The 21,226-nt window shown below is 35.7% G+C and overlaps 1 protein-coding gene and 1 long non-coding RNA gene across 6 annotated transcripts in view; one reads left to right on the top strand and one right to left on the bottom strand.

Annotated features, from left to right (window-relative positions):
• LOC127874801 (cap-specific mRNA (nucleoside-2'-O-)-methyltransferase 1-like) overlaps positions 1-2,527 on the bottom strand; it is a 78,867-nt gene extending 76,340 nt beyond the window's left edge. Inside the window, exon 1 of one of the 2 annotated variants that reach the window (XM_052419431.1) lies at positions 2,385-2,527. The gene's annotated coding sequence lies outside the window, so the exon portion shown is untranslated. Of the gene's footprint in view, positions 1-2,286; positions 2,309-2,384 lie in introns of those variants that run through there. The other variant, XM_052419432.1, reaches the window with a different exon arrangement.
• A 2,858-nt stretch (positions 2,528-5,385) lies between these two features.
• On the top strand, positions 5,386-20,797 carry LOC127874803 (uncharacterized). 4 transcript variants are annotated; one of them, XR_008047104.1, is made up of 5 exons: positions 5,386-5,444; positions 15,759-15,907; positions 17,382-17,570; positions 18,617-18,692; positions 20,698-20,797. It is a non-coding gene; the product is annotated as an uncharacterized LOC127874803 (long non-coding RNA). The 4 variants fall into 4 exon arrangements; XR_008047106.1 differs by lacking the exon at positions 5,386-5,444 and adding an exon at positions 8,540-8,554; XR_008047105.1 differs by lacking the exon at positions 15,759-15,907 and having other exon boundaries at positions 5,393-5,444.
• Positions 20,798-21,226: the final 429 nt, after the last annotated feature.

The following is a 21,226-nucleotide window of genomic DNA, read 5'->3' as shown; positions in this document are numbered from 1 at the left end:
ATTTTCGATCAAAGCTATTGTATCGTACGCATCAAATAAGACGAATGTGCGTAAAAGTCAAATTGGTTGCGTTTTCAATACGCATGATATTGTATTTCTTTGCGTTTTTAAACATTTTAATAGGGTTAATGACGCAGATACGCAGCTTATCTGGGGCACTGAATTACTTAAAATGGAAACCGGTTTTTAAGAGCAAATTTAACTAATTTAGTCTTAACTCTCTAATCAAATTTTCACAGGTGTTTGGGGGGGGGGGGCGGAATGTCTTTTCATCGTTTTGGGACGGGGACATGCACACATTCTATAACTTTCTAATCCTTGAAATAAATCTATGAATATTTCTTATATATGTTATATATGTTGTCTTTTGTTGGTGCCTCTTTCACATTCCATAACCATTCAAAATTCAAACAGTCGGGCACAAATCCAGCAGAAATTAGGAATTGTTTCTGAACCGTCTGAATGTCTTCTCGTAGAGGCCATTTGTACTGGCCAAGTTTTCTGGTGGTAGTCATGAATTTAACCACAAAGTTTTCTTTATCGTTAACTTCAAATCCATACCAGGATACCAAGCATCCTGGTATGCAATTGCCACATATGCATTACAATTTAAAATTCTGCATTTAGATTCATCAAGTCTTTCACATTTTTTCACCGGTCACTTTTCTTTAAATTGACAAGTTTTTTTTTCTGGTCACATGTTCTTGAAACTTTGGTTTTGACATATTTTTCTGTTGATGCTTTGAATGAAGGGTTAAGATGACACAGTAAATTGAACAACACAGTTGAAATTTCTCCATTTTTTCTATAAAAGTATTTATTTCAAGAATGAGTCCATTCTTCTGCCTGTTTATAGGCTACAAGGTTTCTGCCTTCTTCTAAAGAGAGGTTGTTATACCATTTTCATGACAGAATGGTCCTGGGTAGTCTGCCATTGACTTCGTAGATCTACTGAAAAAAAGGAAAGAAAAGTCAGACCTACATCATCAGTACATGTATAAATCATGTTAATATGCAACTTTTACAGTGCAAAAATATTCTCACAGGCCAGTGGGGATATGCACATTTGGACAATTTCTACAACGTCGGGGCAAATTTATCGATTTAATCATGTCAACGATTGTTTAGATACTTAAGAAAACTTATTTTCATACATATAATTTACGGATAAAAACACCTTTGAGGGCATTTCATAACAATAACACGAGGTTGGTTTTCCTACGATTCGATCACACGAGCAAGTGCCCGTCCTTACATCGAAATTACATATTTGCACTGAAAATAAATAATTAATCGAGTCAAAATCAAGATTTCTAGAACTCACCTTTGTATTTAGAATAAAGTTGAACCACATGAAGATGTTTTCTATTGGTAACATGCTCAAAATCGTCGATAGAAAAACGTGTTTACGATGCGTAATCAGTTAATCAAAATGGCGGTCAAAGGTGAAAAGCGAGGTCGCCGCGTGACCGGAGTAAATTTGAATAAATTACTACGTTCGGCTTAAAATGCGGGAGGGTTCCTATTGTTTTACGACAAAAGATTTTTATATCAAATTAAACTTCAGAACATTCCCTACAATATGATATATGATGCATAGTTCGGAAATCAGTACTTTTTGTAAAAAATCGGCGACACTTTAGGGGACTATTTCTTCGGTTCGGATGAACTTAAAAATTTGCATCAAAGTCATGAATGGAGGTCGTGAACTTTTCTAAATGGATTCGTCCATCTCATTAATATTCATAAAGTTTAAGTCACCCGCGAATAGGAACAAAGAGTACATGTGCCACGCGCCGAGTGCATGAAAGTTGATAATCACGCGCAACAGCGAAAAACCTTAATATTTATTGCTTATTAACAGATAAAACTGGGTTATAGTGGGTAAAATACAAAAGTAAAACATGCATTTTGTAGAGAATTTTATTAGCTTTAAAATGAGACCAATTATAAAAATATTCATCTACAAATGTAATTTTAATCCCCAAAATGCCACAGGCGGTGTAGACTTTTCACAGTTTTCCAGATAAAATGTGGGATTATCGGAGATTAGCTGGGGTTGCTATAAAAAGTAGCTTAATATTTGAGAGTGTCAACAATTTGGACTACTGTTTTGTTATTTTAGGTTTTAGATCTGAAAAAATAATTTTCAAAACACTAAAAAAGGTTATTTTTGTATGTTTAAGGTCAGATGAACTTTGTGTGCGTTTAAATACAACAGGAAAAGTGGCTATAAGTTTAACTTAGTTTCTTAAAATGAAAATTTGAAAGTGAAAGTAGATTTACCCGTCAGTGCAGGCAGACATAGGAGAATCGTGTTGCTGTAAATATTAATTTTCCATGGTATATGATATTCTAGAAACAAACACACCAATATAACTTACGAGCAACTGAAAAATATTATGAGCAGGAGACATTCAAGTAGTGGTTTTGAAGACATCTCAAGGATTCCATTTTGAGAAGATAACTCGTTCCATTATTGTGAATGAGCGAAAACAAAATAAAACAGCGACAAGAATAAATGTCTGGTTTAGGTTTAAGAATCCACTAAACACTTCTTCCAAACAAGAAACATCTGAAATATAACATACAATGAATATGTGCTAAATACGTGTTAATAGCTTTGATCATTGTTCAATATCCGTATACTTTAAAAGCCGGTGTGTAGAAATACCGATATTCCCGTAATTACCGAGATCCCCCGAAACTCCAAGAAATCACCCGAAATCCCCAATAATATTCATTATTTATAAAAAATACTGCGGATATTAATATAGATTATTGCAAAAAACAATGAATTCACAGATGAAACATTGTTTTTATCCCAGTTTGGTAGTGAAAAACTTAAATATAAATATTATTATTGGGACTCCGAGTTTGAATTCATAGTGCATATTTGCAAAAGCACGATCAGGTGCCGAAATCCCTGCTGTAAAGACCTTCAAGTGTCAAAAAATCATATGGGTGACTTTTTGATATTAGAGAGAAGAGGAACGGACAAAAACTTAACAACAATATCCCACTTCTTTTGAAAAATATTGACTTGTAGCGGGGATTTCGGTAATTCTACATTCGCCCACAGAGTACCGAAATCCCCCATATTTACATATGAGAGTGTCAAAAATATCATTTGTATGCTTAATTTTTGGCTTTGCTTGAATGTTAACGTGCAAAAAATAATATTAATGTTAATTATTAAGCACACTTGACAGCATAAGTTGCCTCTTAGCGGGGATTTCGGTAATTCTACATTCGCCCACCGAGTACCGAAATCCCTCATTTTTGCGCCTTATAGGGTCAATATGTCATCGGTAAGATTGTTTCTTGGCATCGCATAACTGTTAATGTGCAAATAATGATATTTATAATAATTTTTAAGCACCCTTGACACCATACGCTGCCTCTTAGCGGGGATTTCGGTAATTCTACACCAGAGCATAGACGCGCGCCGGTACCGAAATCCCAACTGTACCAACCTGCAAGAGTCCAAAAAATCATTATAGTGCTTACTTATTGTAGAAATCAGTCAGACAGACTAAAAACTATCAACAATATCCCATTTGGTGACTTCTGTTGAAAAAATATCACTTAGGCCAGGGATTTCGGTAATTCTACATTCGCCCGCCGAGTACCGAAATCCTCCCATATTTGCGCCTTAAAAGATCAATTTGTTATCGGTATGATTGTTTTTTGGCATCGCATAACTGTTAATGCGCAAAATGATATTAACATTAATTTTTAAGCACTCTTAACATCATACGCTGCCTCTTAGCGGGGATTTCGGTAATTCTAACCCAGAGCATAGACGCGCGCCGGTACCGAAACCCCACTGTACAAACCTGCAAGAGTAACACAAATCATTATAGTGCTTACTTATTGTAGAAATCAGTCAGACAGACAAAACATATCAACAATATCCCCTTTGGTGACTTCTGTTGAAAAATTATCACTTAGGCCAGGGATTTCGGTAATTCTACATTCGCCCACCGTCAACCGAAATCCTCCATATTTACGCCTTGTAGGGTCAATATGTTATCGGTATGATTGTTTCTTGGCATCGCATAACTGTTAATGTGCAAAAATGATATTAATATTAATTTTTAAGCACTCTTGACACCATACGCTGCCTCTTAGCGGGGATTTCGGTAATTCTACACAAGAGCATAGACGCGCGCCGGTACCGAAATCCCCGCTGTACAAAGCTGCAAGAGTAAAAAAATCATTATAGTGCTTACTTATTTTAGAAATCAGTCAGACAGACAAAAAATATCAACAATATCCCCTTTGGTGACTTCTGTTGAAAAATTATCACTTAGGCCAGGGATTTCGGTAATTCTACATTCGCCCACCGAGTACCGAAATCCTCCATATTTACGCCTTACAGGGTCAATATGTCATCGGTATGATTGTTTCTTGGCATCGCATAACTGTTAATGTACAAATAATGATATTAATATTAATTTTTAAGCACTCTTGACACCATACGCTGCCTCTTAGCGGAGATTTCGGTAATTCTAAAATGTAGAATTACCTTGATTTCCTAGATCCCGTTTCTGACTCATACTTTAATGGATTCGATGCAGCAATTTACTTATTGTTCAAAAATTGGAAACATTCAACTGTTATTACTTTGTACATAAGCATGATAAATAATGATCGTTTATCGGAGTAACGGTGATTTCGATAAACGAGCGAGCGCATTTTAAACAGGTTGAATTACCGAAATCCCCGTTCTAACACGTCGTTGCTTGGATCGGGTATTGCACACGGTACACGTGTGTATTAGCACCCTACTGTAGTCCCGGCGGGGTGCTCGTTATCAACTGCATCAATACACCGTTAAGCAACAAGTTTAATGATATTAGTATTAATTACTAAGCATACGTTGCCTCTTAACGGAGATTTCGGTAATTCTACACAAGAACATAGACACTAGCCGGTACCGAAATCCCCGCTGTACAAGCATTCAAGTGGCAAAAAGAAAGCATTATAGTGCTTTCTTATAGCAGATAATAATAATGATATTAATGTTAATTATTAAGCAAGCATATGTTGCCTCTTAGCGGGGATTTCGGTAAATCCACACAAGAACTTAAACCGCTGTACAAACCGTCAAGTGTCTAGAAACTTATTTTATTTTGTAGAAATCAGTCATACAGCCTATCTCCCCTGCACAGCACTGAATCACCGCAAAGCACTCAAGTTCTCTCTATATATACACACCCGATCCTGTTTTATTAGCTACTACTAGTAGAAACTTATTAGACTTTTTAGACTACTACTACTAATAATAAAAGATGCCTTTCCTACCGCGGTAAAATTTATTAGCTACTGCCAACACTAATAAAAGATCGCGGTTGGCCTGAATTATTTCGACCAATCAATCAAAAGCACTCTTTACGGCAACAAAGATGGAGGCATTCAGTTCTGTTGCAGTACCGACGGTAAGCTACGTTCTAAATTTCTATATCATCACGATCAAGTTTTGGCGTATCTGCATGTTTATTTAGCGACTGAAGACAATAACGATTGCTTTCACTGAAATATTGTTTCAAGGAATCTGATTGTGCTATAGACGTCTATTTTGGATTTAAGGCGTTATTATTTTCGACTGACCTAATTTGGGTCCTACTAAATACCACTAAGGACCACTAAGGACCGCTAAGTACCACTAAGGACCACTAAGGACCACTAAGGGCCACTAAGGACCGCTAAGGACCACTAAAGAACCGCTAAGGACCACTAAGGAGGTCCAGATTACCACTAATGACGTTTTTATCAATTCTTGAATGCAAAAAGATGCTATACAATACAACAACTATTTAGCTCATCACTTGGGAGTAAAATAACCCAGATTTTATGAACTAAACTGAAAAAAACTGGAAATTTTTATCACTTTTAAAAATAAAATTCAATGCATCATAATTATAATATATTTATATTTATTAACACATACAAAATAGAAACAATACAATAGCAAAAGGATATAAAAAGATTACTATAATAGTAAACCAAGAGTGATTCTGAATATGTATTAGATCACACAAAAATGAATGATAAACAGGCAGAATCTGAAATATTTATTTAATTAATAATGAACTTATGGTATTATGAAATAATGCATTGTTCTTTTTTATTTAAGTATAATGTTGTTTTAAATTTTACTTATTATGGATTTTTTTGGATGTAAAAAATTAGCTTTGTCTTAATCAATGAATCCGTTGCAAATTGATTTCAATTTGACACATTTGCGTTAAAGTCAAAATGGTTACGTTTCAATACACATTATATTGTATTTCTTCGCAATTTTAAACACTTAATTAGGGTGAAAGACGCAGATACGAAGCTTATCTTGGGCACTGTTTGACAGTGTGTTACTTTGAGACATTATTTTACTGTTTACATATCATATGCAAAATCAAAAGTAAAATACATATTTTGTCACCTGTTAATATAATTATAGATATGATGTAGACGCTATTGATAATAAATATATAACAAAAAATTAACAAGAAATTATAAATGAAATATCTTGTTGTACTTTGTTTACCTTCTTTTTATTTGTAACGCATTTAACTAAATAAAATGCTACTATTGGCAAAGACACGTTATTATAACACACGTTCAGCCCATTTAACCATATAACAAAACAAAAGCTTAATCAAAACGTTAAGCTAATAAACGGCGTCCAATACACAAAGTTAGACAACACTTAGACCCTTTTTATTTCACTGGTTGAAGATGGAACTGATAAACCCAACAAAGTTTAATCACCATCAAGTCAATGCTACCGTAGTGTTTGTATGTATATTCATATTCGTATGCAATACACTAAGCAATACGCGTGTCACTAATCAGTGTCATAAACGTGTTATACAAACAATGGGCCTGAAGTGTATTGATGCATTCTTGTTTATAATACCTGTAGCAGCAGTGGCAACAATAGCAGTTATCAATATAGTATACTGTATATATGCAATCAGATGATAATGTGTCTTATATTTTTTTTCTGTCTCTTAAATGTATCTTATAAGTATGTGAGTACGTGCTTATTTATTTTTTTAAGAAATGTGTCTTATTTATATTTTTTCCATGTCTTAAATGTGTCTTTTTTATATATAAGACTACATGCTATACTGCCATTGTGATGCGAAAATGTATCTTATTTCTTAATATCCACCTTCACACTTTATAAGCACCATCTTTAATAAGGCTATCTCTATTAAAATAAACGGATTACTGTGAACTTAATAAAAATATGCAACGTTGATGTTGTTCCATTCTAGCTACCGTAGATAATATTTATTAACTGTACTGATATCCACATCAGCTAATGATTTTATCTGTAATATTTGGCATTGAACGTGTATTTAAAATGAAAAATCAAACCACCATTTTTCTGTGACACGTTGTTACTTTTAAATGTACACAACAATTAAGCAAAAAATGAAATCAGTAGCCAGGTGCCTGTGCATTGAGCTGATAAGATAGTGATCACCACAGCAGGTTGCTAATACACAGTGTAGACCTGTTTTATACTGTAATTTAATTCGCATCTCTCGCCTAACTCAACGGCACGCGCACTTATGATAAGAAACAATAGGAGACAACAGGCATCAGGTTGATAAGAAGAACTGATGTATTTATTGAACGTGAATAACATCACCAACCAAAAGATGTTTTGAAATTGTAAATTTGCCCTGAATACTTTAATAACATCATTCATCTCTGGCGGCTAAGTGCATTAATCTGCGCTCGATCGCTGTTGGGTATTTAACTGTTTAGTAATATCTTAATACCATCATTGCTTAAACTGATAACAGAGATACAAAATCGTTTTTCGAGAAGTGTACGTGCTTGAATTTATGTTACTTGTTGATTAATAACTCTTTGGGACACCCTATTTTTACATTTTAATTTTGGACACATTGCAAGTACTCGATAACCCGTGAAATCCTTCTCTTTATCCTCCCTTTGATTTTTTATTTGAATATTTCCGTGAAAATGTTATAATTATACACTTACCTAATTACTTTAATTATACAACAAATAAACATCCTTTAACAGTTTGAAAATTAAGGTTAATCTCTAAACATGAGTAAAGAAGGAAACAATTTGATTTTTTTTCACGGTTTCATAATTAAGGCCTTATCACGTTTCTTCAAATTATCACATTTCAAATTTACAATAGGAAATACAAATATTTTATACTTTATAACACAACAGTTTTTCAGATTAAAACAATTTTTATCAACTAATTTTATTTTTCAATTATCAATATTTGAAATGACTGACCAAGAGAAGCACAAATATATATCCTAATTACCCCCGTATCACTACATATTACATAAATGTCTTCTTAGTGGTCATTTGGACCTCCTTTGTGGTTCCTTAGCGGTCCTTAGTGGTCCTTAGCGGTCCTTAGTGGTCCTTAGCGGTCCTTAGTGGTCCTTAGTGGTATTTAGTATGACCGCCTACTTTCGCTAGGTCGATCTACACAATACTTTTTACTCAAACCAAACTGAAATGAAAACTGCTGGTGTACCCTAGTATGGTTAGCAACGATTGTACTTTAAGACCGGGATTTCTTTACCAGAGTATCGTATCGATATATTCATTTGTCAATGTTTCTCTTGTTTCATGTTTCGTCCTCTAGCCTTTCGTCCTTTGTTTTTTAAGAAAAGCATTTTAACAAATTTCATCAAACTTCTAATTTGCCAAATCTTTAGATATTTTTCCATACCCCACCCACTATTTTAATGTTTCGTTTTTACCTACTCTACTGTAAACACAATAAAATCAAAATAAAGCATAAACACAAACAAATTAATCAAAGAAACTAGGCTATTAACAAATCACAAAAAATCCTACCAAATAAGTTATGCTTGGGCGAGTAGTTATATATGTGGGGCGAATCCTTATATAATAAGGGGCGAGTTTATATGGAGCGAGTCGTTCCCTATCTGGCTACATTACTAGTTCTTTTTGAATGCTCTGAGCTTGTATGGGTGCATACGGAGTGTCAATAGCTGTGAGTAACTATTTCACAACTGTGTTTATATTGTTTCTAAAATTTCACATTTTCAATTAAATGACCCACAGCCTTTTCACAAAATGACCAGGCTAGGGCATCTTCACAAATTTTGGTGAAAAACCCATGCAGTCCCATAATACACTGCTTTTTATATCCCCCACCAACAAGGATATGTGAATCGCAGCCATCCGTCCGTTCCAATTGTGTCCGGAGCATAACTTCATCATTTATAAAGCCAGTTTTATTAAACTTGCTACAAATGTTCCCCATCATTAGATTATGTGTCACCCTTAATTACCAGGTCCCTGGCCACATCCAAGGTCAAGGTTACACTTATAGGTCAAATGTCTATGCGGTCAAATGTTTCCATCCAGTTCATGTCCATAGCATAACTTCATTTATTAATATTAAGCCAATTTCATTAAACTTGCTGCGAATGTTCCCCATTGTTAGATGGTGTATCGCGCTAAACAACCAGACACTACCTCCAAGGTGAAGGTCACACTTAGGTAAAGCGTCTTTATATGGTACAATGTTTCCATCCAGTTCGTGTCCAGAACATAATGTTGTCATTTATTAGGTGAATTTCATTTAACTTGGCACAAACATTCGGCACCATTATTCAATGTGTCATGCTTAAAGGGTTTCCTGCCTCCAAGGTAAAGGTCACACTTATATGTCAAATGTCCATAATGTTCTACACTTATTTATGTCAAGAGCATAATTTTGTTATTTTTAGCTTTTGTCAGTCGTGCGTCGTCCATCATCAACATTTTGCCTTGTGAACACTCTAGAGGCCACATTTATTGTCTGATCTTCATGAAATTTGGTCAGAACATTTGTCCCATTGATACCTCGACTGAGTTTTAAACTGGGTCTTGCTGGGTCAAAAACTAGGTCACTAGGTCAAAAAAAAAGAAAAACCTTGTGAACACTGTAGAAGTCACATTTGATGCCCAATCTTCATGTAACTTTGTCAAAATGTTTGTCTAAATGATATGTTGGTTGAGTTCAAAAATGGTTCCGGCCCATTAAAAAAAAAACATGGCTGCCAGGGGGCAGGGCAGTATTTCTAATATGGCTATAGAGAAACCTTATGAACACTCTAGAAGTCACAATTTTTGCCCAATCATCATGAAACTTGATCAAAACATTGGTTGCATTGATATCTCGGACGAGTTCGAAAATGGTCCAGATCGGTGAAAAAACATGGCCGCCAGGGGGCGGGGCAGTTTTCCTTATATGGCAATGGTAAAACCTTGTTAACACTCTAGAGGCCACATTTATTGTCCAATCTTCATGAAATTTGGTCAGAAGATTGGTCTGTATAATATCTTGGATGAGTTTGAAAATGGTTGACTTACGTTTGCCTGAAAAACATGGCAGGCTGCCAAGGGGCGGGGCATTTTTCCTTATATGGCCATATATGGCTATAGTAAAACCTTGTAAACAGTATAGAAGCCACATTTATTGTCCATTCTTAATGAAATTTGGTCAGAAGATTGGTCGCAATGATATCTTGAATGTGTTTAAAAATTGTTAAGTTGGCTTGAAAAACATGGTTGCCAAGGGGCGGGGCATTTTTCCTAATATGGCTATAGTAAAATCTTGTTAACACTCTAGAGGCCACATTTATTGTCCGATCTTCATGAAACTTGGTCAGAAGATTCATCCCAATAATAGCTTGGACGAGTTCAAAAATGATGCAGATTGGTTGAAAAACATGGCCGCAAGGGGGCGGGGCATTTGTCCTTATATGGCTATAGTAAAACCTTGTTAACATTCTAGAGGCCACATTTATTTTCCGATCTTCATGAAACTTGTTCAGAAGATTTGTCCTAATGATATCTTGGATGAGTTCGAAAATGGTTTCGGTTGCTTAAAAAATATGGCCACCAGGGGGCGGGGCATTTTTCCTAATATGGCTATATATCATGCTGTAGAAAAACCTTGTTAACACTCTAGAGGCCACATTTATTGTCCGATCATCATGAAACTTGGTCAAATGATTTGTCCCAATGATATCTTGGATGAGTTTGAAAATGGTTCCGGTTGGTGGAAAAACATGGCCGCCAAGGGGGCGTGGCATTTTTCCTTATATAGCTATAGTTAAACATTGTTAACACTCTAGAAGCCATATTTATTGTACGATCATCATAAAAATTTGTCAGAAGTTTTGTCCCAATGATATTCTGGACAAGTTCAAAAATGGTTCCAGTTGCTTGAAAAACATGGTCACCAGTGGGTGGGGCATTTTTCCTTATATGGACTTATGAATCTTCATGAAATTTTGTCCGTATATTTGTTTAAATGATATCTTGGATGTGTATGAAAATGGTTCTGGTCTGTTGAAAAACGAGGCAGCCAGGGTGTTCACTAGTCATGAAAGTTGGTAAGAACATTTTGTTCTAATGACATCTTGGGCTGCACAGAACAGGTCAGTTCCTTTGAATCTCAGGTGAGCGACTTTGGGCCTTTCAGGCCCTCTTGTTTAAGCAAATTTAATTAAACTTGGTACAAATTTTTCCCATCATTAGAAGATGTGTCGCGATATAAAGCCAGGTCCCTACCTCCAAGGTCAAGGTCACAAAGGGCGAATGTCTATACATTGTACAATTTTTAGCTCACCTGAGCACAATGAGCTTTTGTGATCGCTTTTTGTCCGTTGTGCGTTGTGCGGCGTCAACATCTGCCTTGTTAAATCTTTAGAGGCCACATTTATTGTCCAATCTTCATGAAATTTGGTCAGAAGATTGGCCCAATGATATCTTCGATGAGTTTGAAAATGGTAATGTTTGCTTGAAAAACATGGCTGCCAAGGGGCGGGGCATTTTTCCTTATATGGCTATATATGGCTAAAGTAAAATCTTGTTAACTTTCTAGAGGCCACATTTATTGTCCAATCTTCATGAAACTTGGTCAGAAGATTCATCCCAATAATATCTTGGACGAGTTCGAAAATGATGCCGGTTGGTTGAAAAACATGGCCGCAAAGGGGCGGAGCATTTTTCCTTAAATGGCAATAGTAAAGCCTTGTTAAAACTCTAGAGGCCACATTTATTGTCCAATCTTCATGAAATTTAATCAGAAGATTGGTTTCAATGATATCTTGGATGAGTTTGAAAATGGCAACGTTTGCTTGAAAAACATGGATGCCAAGGGGCGGGGCATTTTTCCTTATGGCTATATATGGCTATAGTAAAATCTTGTTAACTCTCTAGAGGCCACATTTATTTTCCGATCTTCATGAAACTTGGTCAGGAGATTTGTCCCAATAATATCTTGTTATCTCAGGTGAGCGACTTTGGGCCTTTCAGGCCCTCTTGTTTGTTTAAGTTATCACCCGTCTTGTCGCGTTTTTTATAGCTTTTCCGACTGTGTCGGCAACTGAACATACAGCATCGTTTAAGATCTTTTCTATAATGTCTTTCTTAACATTCAACTTCAGCTAACTTTGCAAACAATATGTTAAAAGCGTGTTTTTGCACGCTTTGCAGTTTTTAGGACTCTCTCTGGGCGCTGCCATTGTTTTTTGACAGATAGACTGTGCACGCCGCTTTTATTGGAAAAAATAGCTTTGCAAAACAAACCCGATAACCATTCAATATAAGCACCGAAAAGATCTTTATTACGCAAAAAGAACTCAATAAAAATTGATACGAACCGATGTAAAAATAATATTCGTAACTTGAACTTGTAATTCTTAATGGTACGCCAAGATTTTAAAATAAATACGTAACGGACTTGAAAATAATTCGTAATTACGAAAATACGACCCTTATCTGGAGTTCTGAAATATGAGTTTTAGATCCGATTCCAACACTTTTTATAATGACTTGCACTGAATTGTAATGACCTGTATTGGGTTGTTTTGTCCTGAATCAAATTATTCGATGCCAAGGCCCTGTTGGCGGAGAATATGTCTGCAACTGTGAAGTTCTTGTTTTATTTTCAAAACAACCTGTGGCTCTCAAAAGGAAAATTTTTAGCTGATAATCAACAGAAAAGATATTAATAAGGTATAGATCAATATGAATTTCATTTATATGGTGAACCATCATATATTCGCATCCAAAAGCTGATTGAATAAAGCGTTTGTGATTATAAAAAAGTGGGTATTTGGAATGAATTTAATGAAAACATCTAAATGCTAGGGGAGAAATCCGTTTCAGGAAACTTGTATTTTGCTAGGGGAAACAGCCTGTGTTCGGCTGTAAAAAATTGGGGGAAAATTCACTGATATAAAATTAAGAAACTCCCAAAACATTATCAGGAGAGAACACCTTATTATCAACAAAAAATCCCTTATTTAAGGCAAATGACCATTTGCCTAACAGAAAAATAAAAAACAGAACATTAAAACATAAAACACAAAATGTGACTAAATCTGGCAGTGATTTTTTTGCTTTTATTATACCCCCAAAAACAAAGTTTAGGGGGTATATAGGAGTGAGCTTGTCGGTTGGTCGGTCTGTCTGTCTTTCGATCCATCCGTTATTAGTGTCCGCTCTCCAATTCAAGTTGTTTTCATCCGATGTTCACCAAACTTGGTCAGATGTTGTATCAAGATGATGTCTAGGTCAAGTTTGAATATGGGTCATGCCGGGTCAAAAACAAGGTCACGGGGTCACTTAGTGTGTTTTAAACATTTAGCATGGAGTCCGCTCTCTAATTCAAGTAGTTTCCATCCGAGCTTCACCAAACTTGGTCAGAAGTTGTATCTAGATGATCTTATGGCCATGTTCGAACATGGGCCATGCCAGATAAAAAAACTAGGTCATGGGAATATCAGTGGTAATTTTGAGCAAATAAATCACTGTCTGGGAACACGGTCTGACCTTGGAAAGGTCAATATAAAGCACTGGGAGGTTAAACAGATTTGAGAGATCCCAACCTTGGTCCAGCAATATACATGTAGTGAATGTACTAATTAGATATAAGAAAATGCACAAAAAAAGACAACATTGAAAACTCAATGTTTTTAGAAGCTTGGGTCACCGCCTTGGAAATGTCAAAGGGTCATGTACGCACTGCCGGTTTAAACCAGTTTTAACCGGTTTACAGGGATACCTAACCTCAGACTTGGTCCACAATTGACCATCGTACAAACATGTGTAAATAAACATTGACTTCATAGCATTCCTGTTCAAACAAGCAAATTCGTTGAATTGATATCCACCGCCAATATGCTTAAGGACACAAAAGTGTTTTATTTGACACTACAAAAGCATTTTTTTAAGATACAAAGGACCATAACTCTGTTATTAACAGATGTTGTACATTGCCATTTAGCGTGTATCATCCTCTTATCCATATATATACTCATACCAAGTTTCAAGGAAATCTGCCAAAGCACTTCCAAGATATGGCTCCAGACACAAAAGTGACGGACAGATGGAAAGACGGACGGACCAAAAGATGGAAGGATGGACGGACGGACAAGGCCAAAACAATATCCCTCCGCCTATAGCGGGGGAAAATTAAACAGAAATACGAGAGAATAATAATTTTATTGATTTAATTACACAATGGTTTCATGTGAAGCACCAGAACTGCAACTATTTAAGAAATGATGATTTGAAGTAAATACGAGTATGTACATAATTTAAGGCCAAGCTCAAGGCAGAATAATCGTCCAATTGTAAGGTTGTCCAACGAGAGCTGTGTTTGGTTCATTCACTTCTCTGTTATTGACACTGTTTGAGTACTCTATCGGCTACAGGTAGTTAGGGTGTAGGTCACGATTCAGCTTTTTTTTAGCTCACCTGAGCACAATGTGCTCATGGTGAGCTTTTGTGATCGCCTTTTGTCTGTAGTGCGTCGTCCATTGTGCGGCGTCAGCATTTGCCTTGTTAACACTCTAGAGGCCACATTTATTGTCCAATCTTCATGACATTTGGTCAGAAAATTGGTCTCAATAATATCTTGGATGAGTTCGAAAATGGTTACAATTGCTTGAAAAACAGGGCCGCCAAGGGGCGGGGCATTTTTCCTTATATGGCTATAGTAAAATCTTGTTTACACTCTAGAGGCCACATTTTATATAGTCAGAAGTCTGAACTTGGTCAGAAGATTCATCCCGATAATATCTTAGAAGAATAACAAAAAATAAGGCTGGTTGGTTGAAAAACATGGCTGCCAGGGGGCGGGGCATTTTTCCTTATATGGCTATAGTAAAACCTTGATAACACTCTAGAGGCCACATTTATTTTCTGATCTTCATGAAACTTGGTCAGAAGATTTGTCCCAATTATATCTTGTTATTTCAGGTGAGCAACTTTGGGCCTTTCAGGCACTCTTGTTTAAAAACATTGCATGTTCTGTGCATTTCCAAAAAGGAAAACCATTTTGTCATTTAATAAGACCCAGTTCATTCACTGCACAATTTATAAAGTTATGACTTCTTAAAGGGGGCAACATAAAAACAGCACCCTCCTATTTTGCTCTTGATCTTTTTTTACCTCAGATGTGGAAGGACCTCATAAACTTATTTTGAAAGTTTGCGTTTCCTTAAACTTACTCTATTTTTCACCATTTAAAAATTCAAGAACACATAATAAACTTAAAACAATGTTTGCCCACATGTTGGTCTGGCCCCGCAACAGTCCATATTCTTTCTCTCATACTGCTACCAATGTTCTGCCAAGAGTGCATTTTATGTATAATCATTTGATAGTTAACTATCTTAATACAAAATTTAAAACTCGTAATTATCTTTATGCAGGTAGGACTGCCTAAGGATGGATCAAACAATATTGGAGGTGCAATTTGCGGCATACCGAGGGACACTCAATTACCCCCATGGCAGGGCAGGACCCCCCCCCCCCTGGCCCCCAGTGAATGCCGACTTGTTCTCTTCTGCAATGAAGACTTGTAAGTATTCCACATTGTGAAAACTGGTTCATGGGTTTGTTTCTGGGGTTGAAATTATTGTTTGTGAAATTGTGAAGTAGCCTGCAATCAGCCGCTGTTTTATTAGGTGAAAATGCCCTGTATCTATGAACACTTTCAACACTCCTAAATCAACTGACCATATTTGGATCTTTAAAATTACCTACTTTTGCACTTTAATTAAGAATTATCAAATTCTTGGTATACCAAAATGGTGCATTTCATATGACACCAATACTGCTTGCTACAAAGCTTTCACAGTTGCATGGATTTTATCTTTAAACCTTTTCAAAGACCCACATCACTCAAATTCAGTTGATCTTGACATTGACCTATTTTTTGCACTAAGACTTCAAATGGGCAAATGAATTGATACTGATCCGGCTTCCACCAGGGGTGTCACCATTTATATTTATATTTTAATTTAGGGTCACTGTCACAAAACCCGAAATTTAATGTTAAAACCCTTTCATGCCTTAGAAATGTTTGTCATGCTTTAATAACCTTTTTGCGCTTTGGTCATTTTAAAAAACTTTCAAAAAAAATTTGTTTTAAATTAGTGCATGTTCAATGTCACAAGGCATTCAATTTTGCAATAGGTCAGCCCCTGTTTCAACATGGAATGTTGAGTTTCTCTGTGGACACTGATTTATCAGGAGCATGCTACTTAGATACTAAAGGCTTCAACTAGACTATTTAACTCTGAGAAAAGTGGAGCTTGCCATCTGCAGATGGCAATTGTATTATCCTACTAATGTAACCATTAGGAGAATTTTATAGAACCATAGTTTTTCATCTTTGCGTATGTTTTCTGCCATGTCTTAGAAGCTTTTCTTATTTCTTCTCAACGAAAATGCATACAGTCGGAAAGAAGAAAACTTTAAAACTTTTATACATATGAGTAGTGTTCTGAGAAAACTGGGCATAATGCATGTGCGTAAAGTGTCGACCCAGATTAGCCTGTGCAGTCCGTACAGGCTTATCAGGGACGACACTTTCCACTTATATTGGATTTTTGCTAAAAAGAGACTTCATTTAAACGAAAAATGTCATAAAATCAGAAAGTTTTGTCCCTGATTAGCCTGTGCGGATTGCACGGGCTAATCTGGGACAACACATTACGCACATGCATTACGCCCAGTTTTCTCAGAACAAGACACATATATACACATACTTCAAGAACAATCCCTGGGGGCTATACTGAGACTATATATCATGTCTTGATATGTATAAATATGATTAACAATGAAGACAGAGAAATATAATAAAGTTTGATGTTTTACATTTCAAATACCGGTAAAAAAACAACTGTATGATTATGTTTTGAAGATTATTTAATTGTACTATATCTATACAAGGAAATTGTTGCTACATGTAGTTGGACACGTAGATTGTTATAACTACTACTTTACCTTAAGTATTGCTGCTCATGCGAGTCAACGTTCCTGCATTACAGGTTTAGGGACGTCTTGGCATCTAAGTGCAGAATTTGAAGCAAATGTGACATCAACCCTCTAGACCGATGAGAGAAACAACACTGAACTTAAATTTCGGATATAACCCTGAACAATTGTCATCAATCACATGACATGCTGCTCACCACTAGAGGAAGACCCCTATTGAATTTGGCTTTGATTCCTCTAAGGTAAAGGTCACATACATACTTCCTTTATGTGACAGCCTTGTTGAAGGGATATCTTAAGTTCTGTCTGTGACTCTTCCTCATATTTGGATTAGTTGTTGCTTACCACTAGAGGAAGACAGCTATTGATTTTGGCGTTAATATCTTGAAGGTCCATGTCACTAGGCCATATTATTAATTTTCTTTATTAGCAACCTTGTTCAAGTGATTTTTTCAGTTCTTTATGCCAAGACGAAGACTTCTATCCATTTTGGTGTTGATACTCCAAAGGTCAAGGTCACATCTTTACCCGGTATATGGTTTTGTTGTATGAAAATAGTGTCTGAGAGATATACTTAAGTACCTCTTGACACTTTCAACCTAAGTTGCCTGTAACTAACAGAACACAAGGTCAAGCTCACATTCTAACCTTTCTATTTCATGAAGTAATTTATCATCTGTCCTGGGAACACATAATATGATAATTGTATTTTCATGTTTTTTTGCCAAGAAATTACTATTCAGGATCTTTTATTGTATGGTAGCATATGAACGTACTATTGTACTGTAAATATGCATTTAGGATGGCATGCATGTTTCACAAACATTTTTTATCTGTGATATGAGGCTACTTTGTGATTAAATTGCAATTGCTGCACAAACAGGACAAATAATGATGTCCCCCCTCCTTTTATATGTAGGAATACATTTTAAAAATACCATAAATTTCCTAATTTTACGTGTAATGGCTATACATTTTATAAAAAGCAATCCTTTATTGATGGACTCTTTCAAAAAATAAAAAAAATAATTCACAACATGGTCCTGGTAGAATTTCTTTTCTGAAAATAGTGCCATTTAAAGACATTAACTAAAGTGCACTTGCTCATACAGGTTTTCTCGTGCACATTTTATTCAAGAAGGTTTTACTAGAACTTTAATGTTCCACTGCACGCAAGAATTGTCATTATGAAATGACCCCTTTCCTATATATACATATCAGGGTTCATTTTACGAATGAATACTAAGTATTGTTAAATTATAATATTTATACATTAATTAATTTACAGTAACTGACCAGACACTAGAAGGTCCAGGTGCTGATAAACTACACAAGATCAAGTCCTGGTGTACTACACCCTACAGGTATTGGCTTGTGATAAAAGGAGTGGCATGGTTGTACTTTTATATAGGAGAAATATTGTGTATGACATGCATTAAGAAAAGAGATGAATTTTTATGCCTAAAGGCTGGCACATAATTTTTAGCTCGGCTGTTTTTGGAGAAAACCCGAGGTATTGTCATAGCAAGCTCTTCGTCCGCCGTCCGCGTCGTGCTGAAACCATTTTGCTCTAACATCAAAGTGCTTCCACCTACAACTTTGAAACTTCATATGTAGATGCATCTTGATGAGTTCTACACGCCACACCCATTTTTGGGTCACTAGGTCAAAGGTCAAGGTCACTGTGACGACAAAAAAAAATATTCTGACAAACTTTCATTTATTCAAAATTGCACCCACAGCCGAGCGTTGGCACCCGTTATGTGGTGCTCTTGTTTTAATCGTATGTTGGTCAGTACGTCTGTCCACAATTGTGTGTCTCGTTTATATCTTTACAACTTATGGATGGATTTTTAAATAACCTGGCACAAATGTGTAGCATAGTAAGAGGAAGTGTCACGTGCAAGACCCTGGTCCCTGTCTCAAAGTTCAAGGTCACACTTAGCTTTTTAAGGTCATATTTTAAGATTCTACATTGATTGGCCTGTTTGGTCGATATCTTTGTCATTAATGGATTTTAAAATGACATGGCACATATGTAAAGCACAGTATGAGGAAGTGACGCTTGAAAGACCTAGGTCCCTAGCTAAAATGTCAAAGTCACACTTAGACTTTCAAGCTTACCGGTATATTTCATGATTGTGCATTTATAGATGTGTCCAGTCCATATGTTTGTCATTAGTTGATGGATTTTTAAAATACCTTGGCACAAATATGTAGCACAGTAAGAGGGAATGTCGGGCTTAAGACCATCCTTATCTCAAAAATCAAGGTCACAATTAACCTTTTAAGGTATTATTTTAAGTGCATTGATAGGCGTGTCCTGTCCATATTTTTGTCATTAGTGGATGGATTTTAAAATAACAGTGGCACAAACGTATAGCACAATATGACGAAGTGTCATGCGCAAGACCCAGTTCCCCAGGTCAAAGGTCAAGGTCACACTTATACTTTCAAGATCATATTTCATCATCGGCATTTAAAGGCGTGCTGGGTCAACATCTTTGTTATCAATGAATTGCTTTTAAAATAACTTGGTACAAATGTGTAGCACAGAAGACGAAGTGACACGCGCGGCTCAGGTCTCTTTATGGATTTTGCATTAAGAGGTGCAGCTGGTCTGTCGTGTGTTTGACCAAGGTCCCTATCCCAAATGTCAAAAACCCAGCGGGGGCATGTGTCATCCTCTGGAGTCAGTTCTTGTTTTGTCACAGAATACTAGTATTTTAAAAGAAAGTTCTTACGGACATAGAGATTACCATGTATTTAAGCTGGTATATGACTATCTATAATCTTATGGATATTGATGCAAATTGTCATTGATGACATGGACTAGGTCATGGTCACGAAGAAGTGGGTGAACCTTGTTGCCTCTAAAGACATGGTTAAAGTAAAGTTGTGTTTGGACCACAACTTTGTCAAGCATTATGTGATTGTAAAATAAATTGGCGCAATTGACCACTATATCGAGATGAGGATGTCGCATGAAGCAACCATTTTGTTTATTATTTTTTTAACAATTGTGTGTTTTAGTTTTATTTGGTTAATTGTACAAATATGAATAAGCATGACACGTTTTTATTGTATAATATATGTTATTAATTACCGGAGTCCCTTTAAAATTAATGTTTAATATGATTCTGTACACTTTCAAGTTTTGTTGGGATCAACTTTAGATTTATGGCCTCTTAATTGATGGTAATTGAGGAATTTTGTATGTACGGAGCCATCGCATAGAATTTTATTAATTCAATTGAATTTAATATCATCACACTGGTTGAGATTAAATGAATTTTTTCAGTTCATTGATTGTTTGTTTAAATAAGTTCCATGTGCTATAATTTACTTGACTTTAAATGTCTCTTTCAGTGTTTCTGGCGGCTGGTGGAGCGATTAAAGAAAAGCCATGCTAATGTTGCAATGATATGTATGCTAAACAAAATAAATAAATTAAAAAAAAATGTTTTAATTATTGTTGTTAAATATAATTTATCAAACTTCCTTAGATGCAAAAGCCAGTGTATCGGTTTGATTTCATGGCCACGGTATAATTTAAGTATATTAGCTTTAGAAATTTGGGCATTAAAATGGAAGTAAATATGACATTTACATCATTTGACAGTTTACTAACAATAAAAAACGCGTTATTTATTAAATTGAATTACAGGAATATTGCTAATTCTAATTGCATTGAATAATGAAACAATAGTGATGTTCCAACAACGCCAAACAGAGGGCTATGAACGACTTTATCAACATGATATCTCGTCTGAAGGATTTCGCTCCATGTTAATTATTAAAATGGTAATGGTGACTCATTTAAGGTTTTAAATTATATCACATTTATGAGCCCATTTTTGACAGGATGAGGGTATCACGTGATAGTCAAGATGGTGAC

The sequence above is a fragment of the Dreissena polymorpha genome, chromosome 3 (genome assembly GCF_020536995.1).
Source record: "Dreissena polymorpha isolate Duluth1 chromosome 3, UMN_Dpol_1.0, whole genome shotgun sequence".
NCBI lineage: Eukaryota > Metazoa > Mollusca > Bivalvia > Myida > Dreissenidae > Dreissena > Dreissena polymorpha.
The sequence above is the reverse complement of the archived record's forward strand: the minus strand, read 5'-3'. Positions and strand labels throughout refer to the sequence as shown.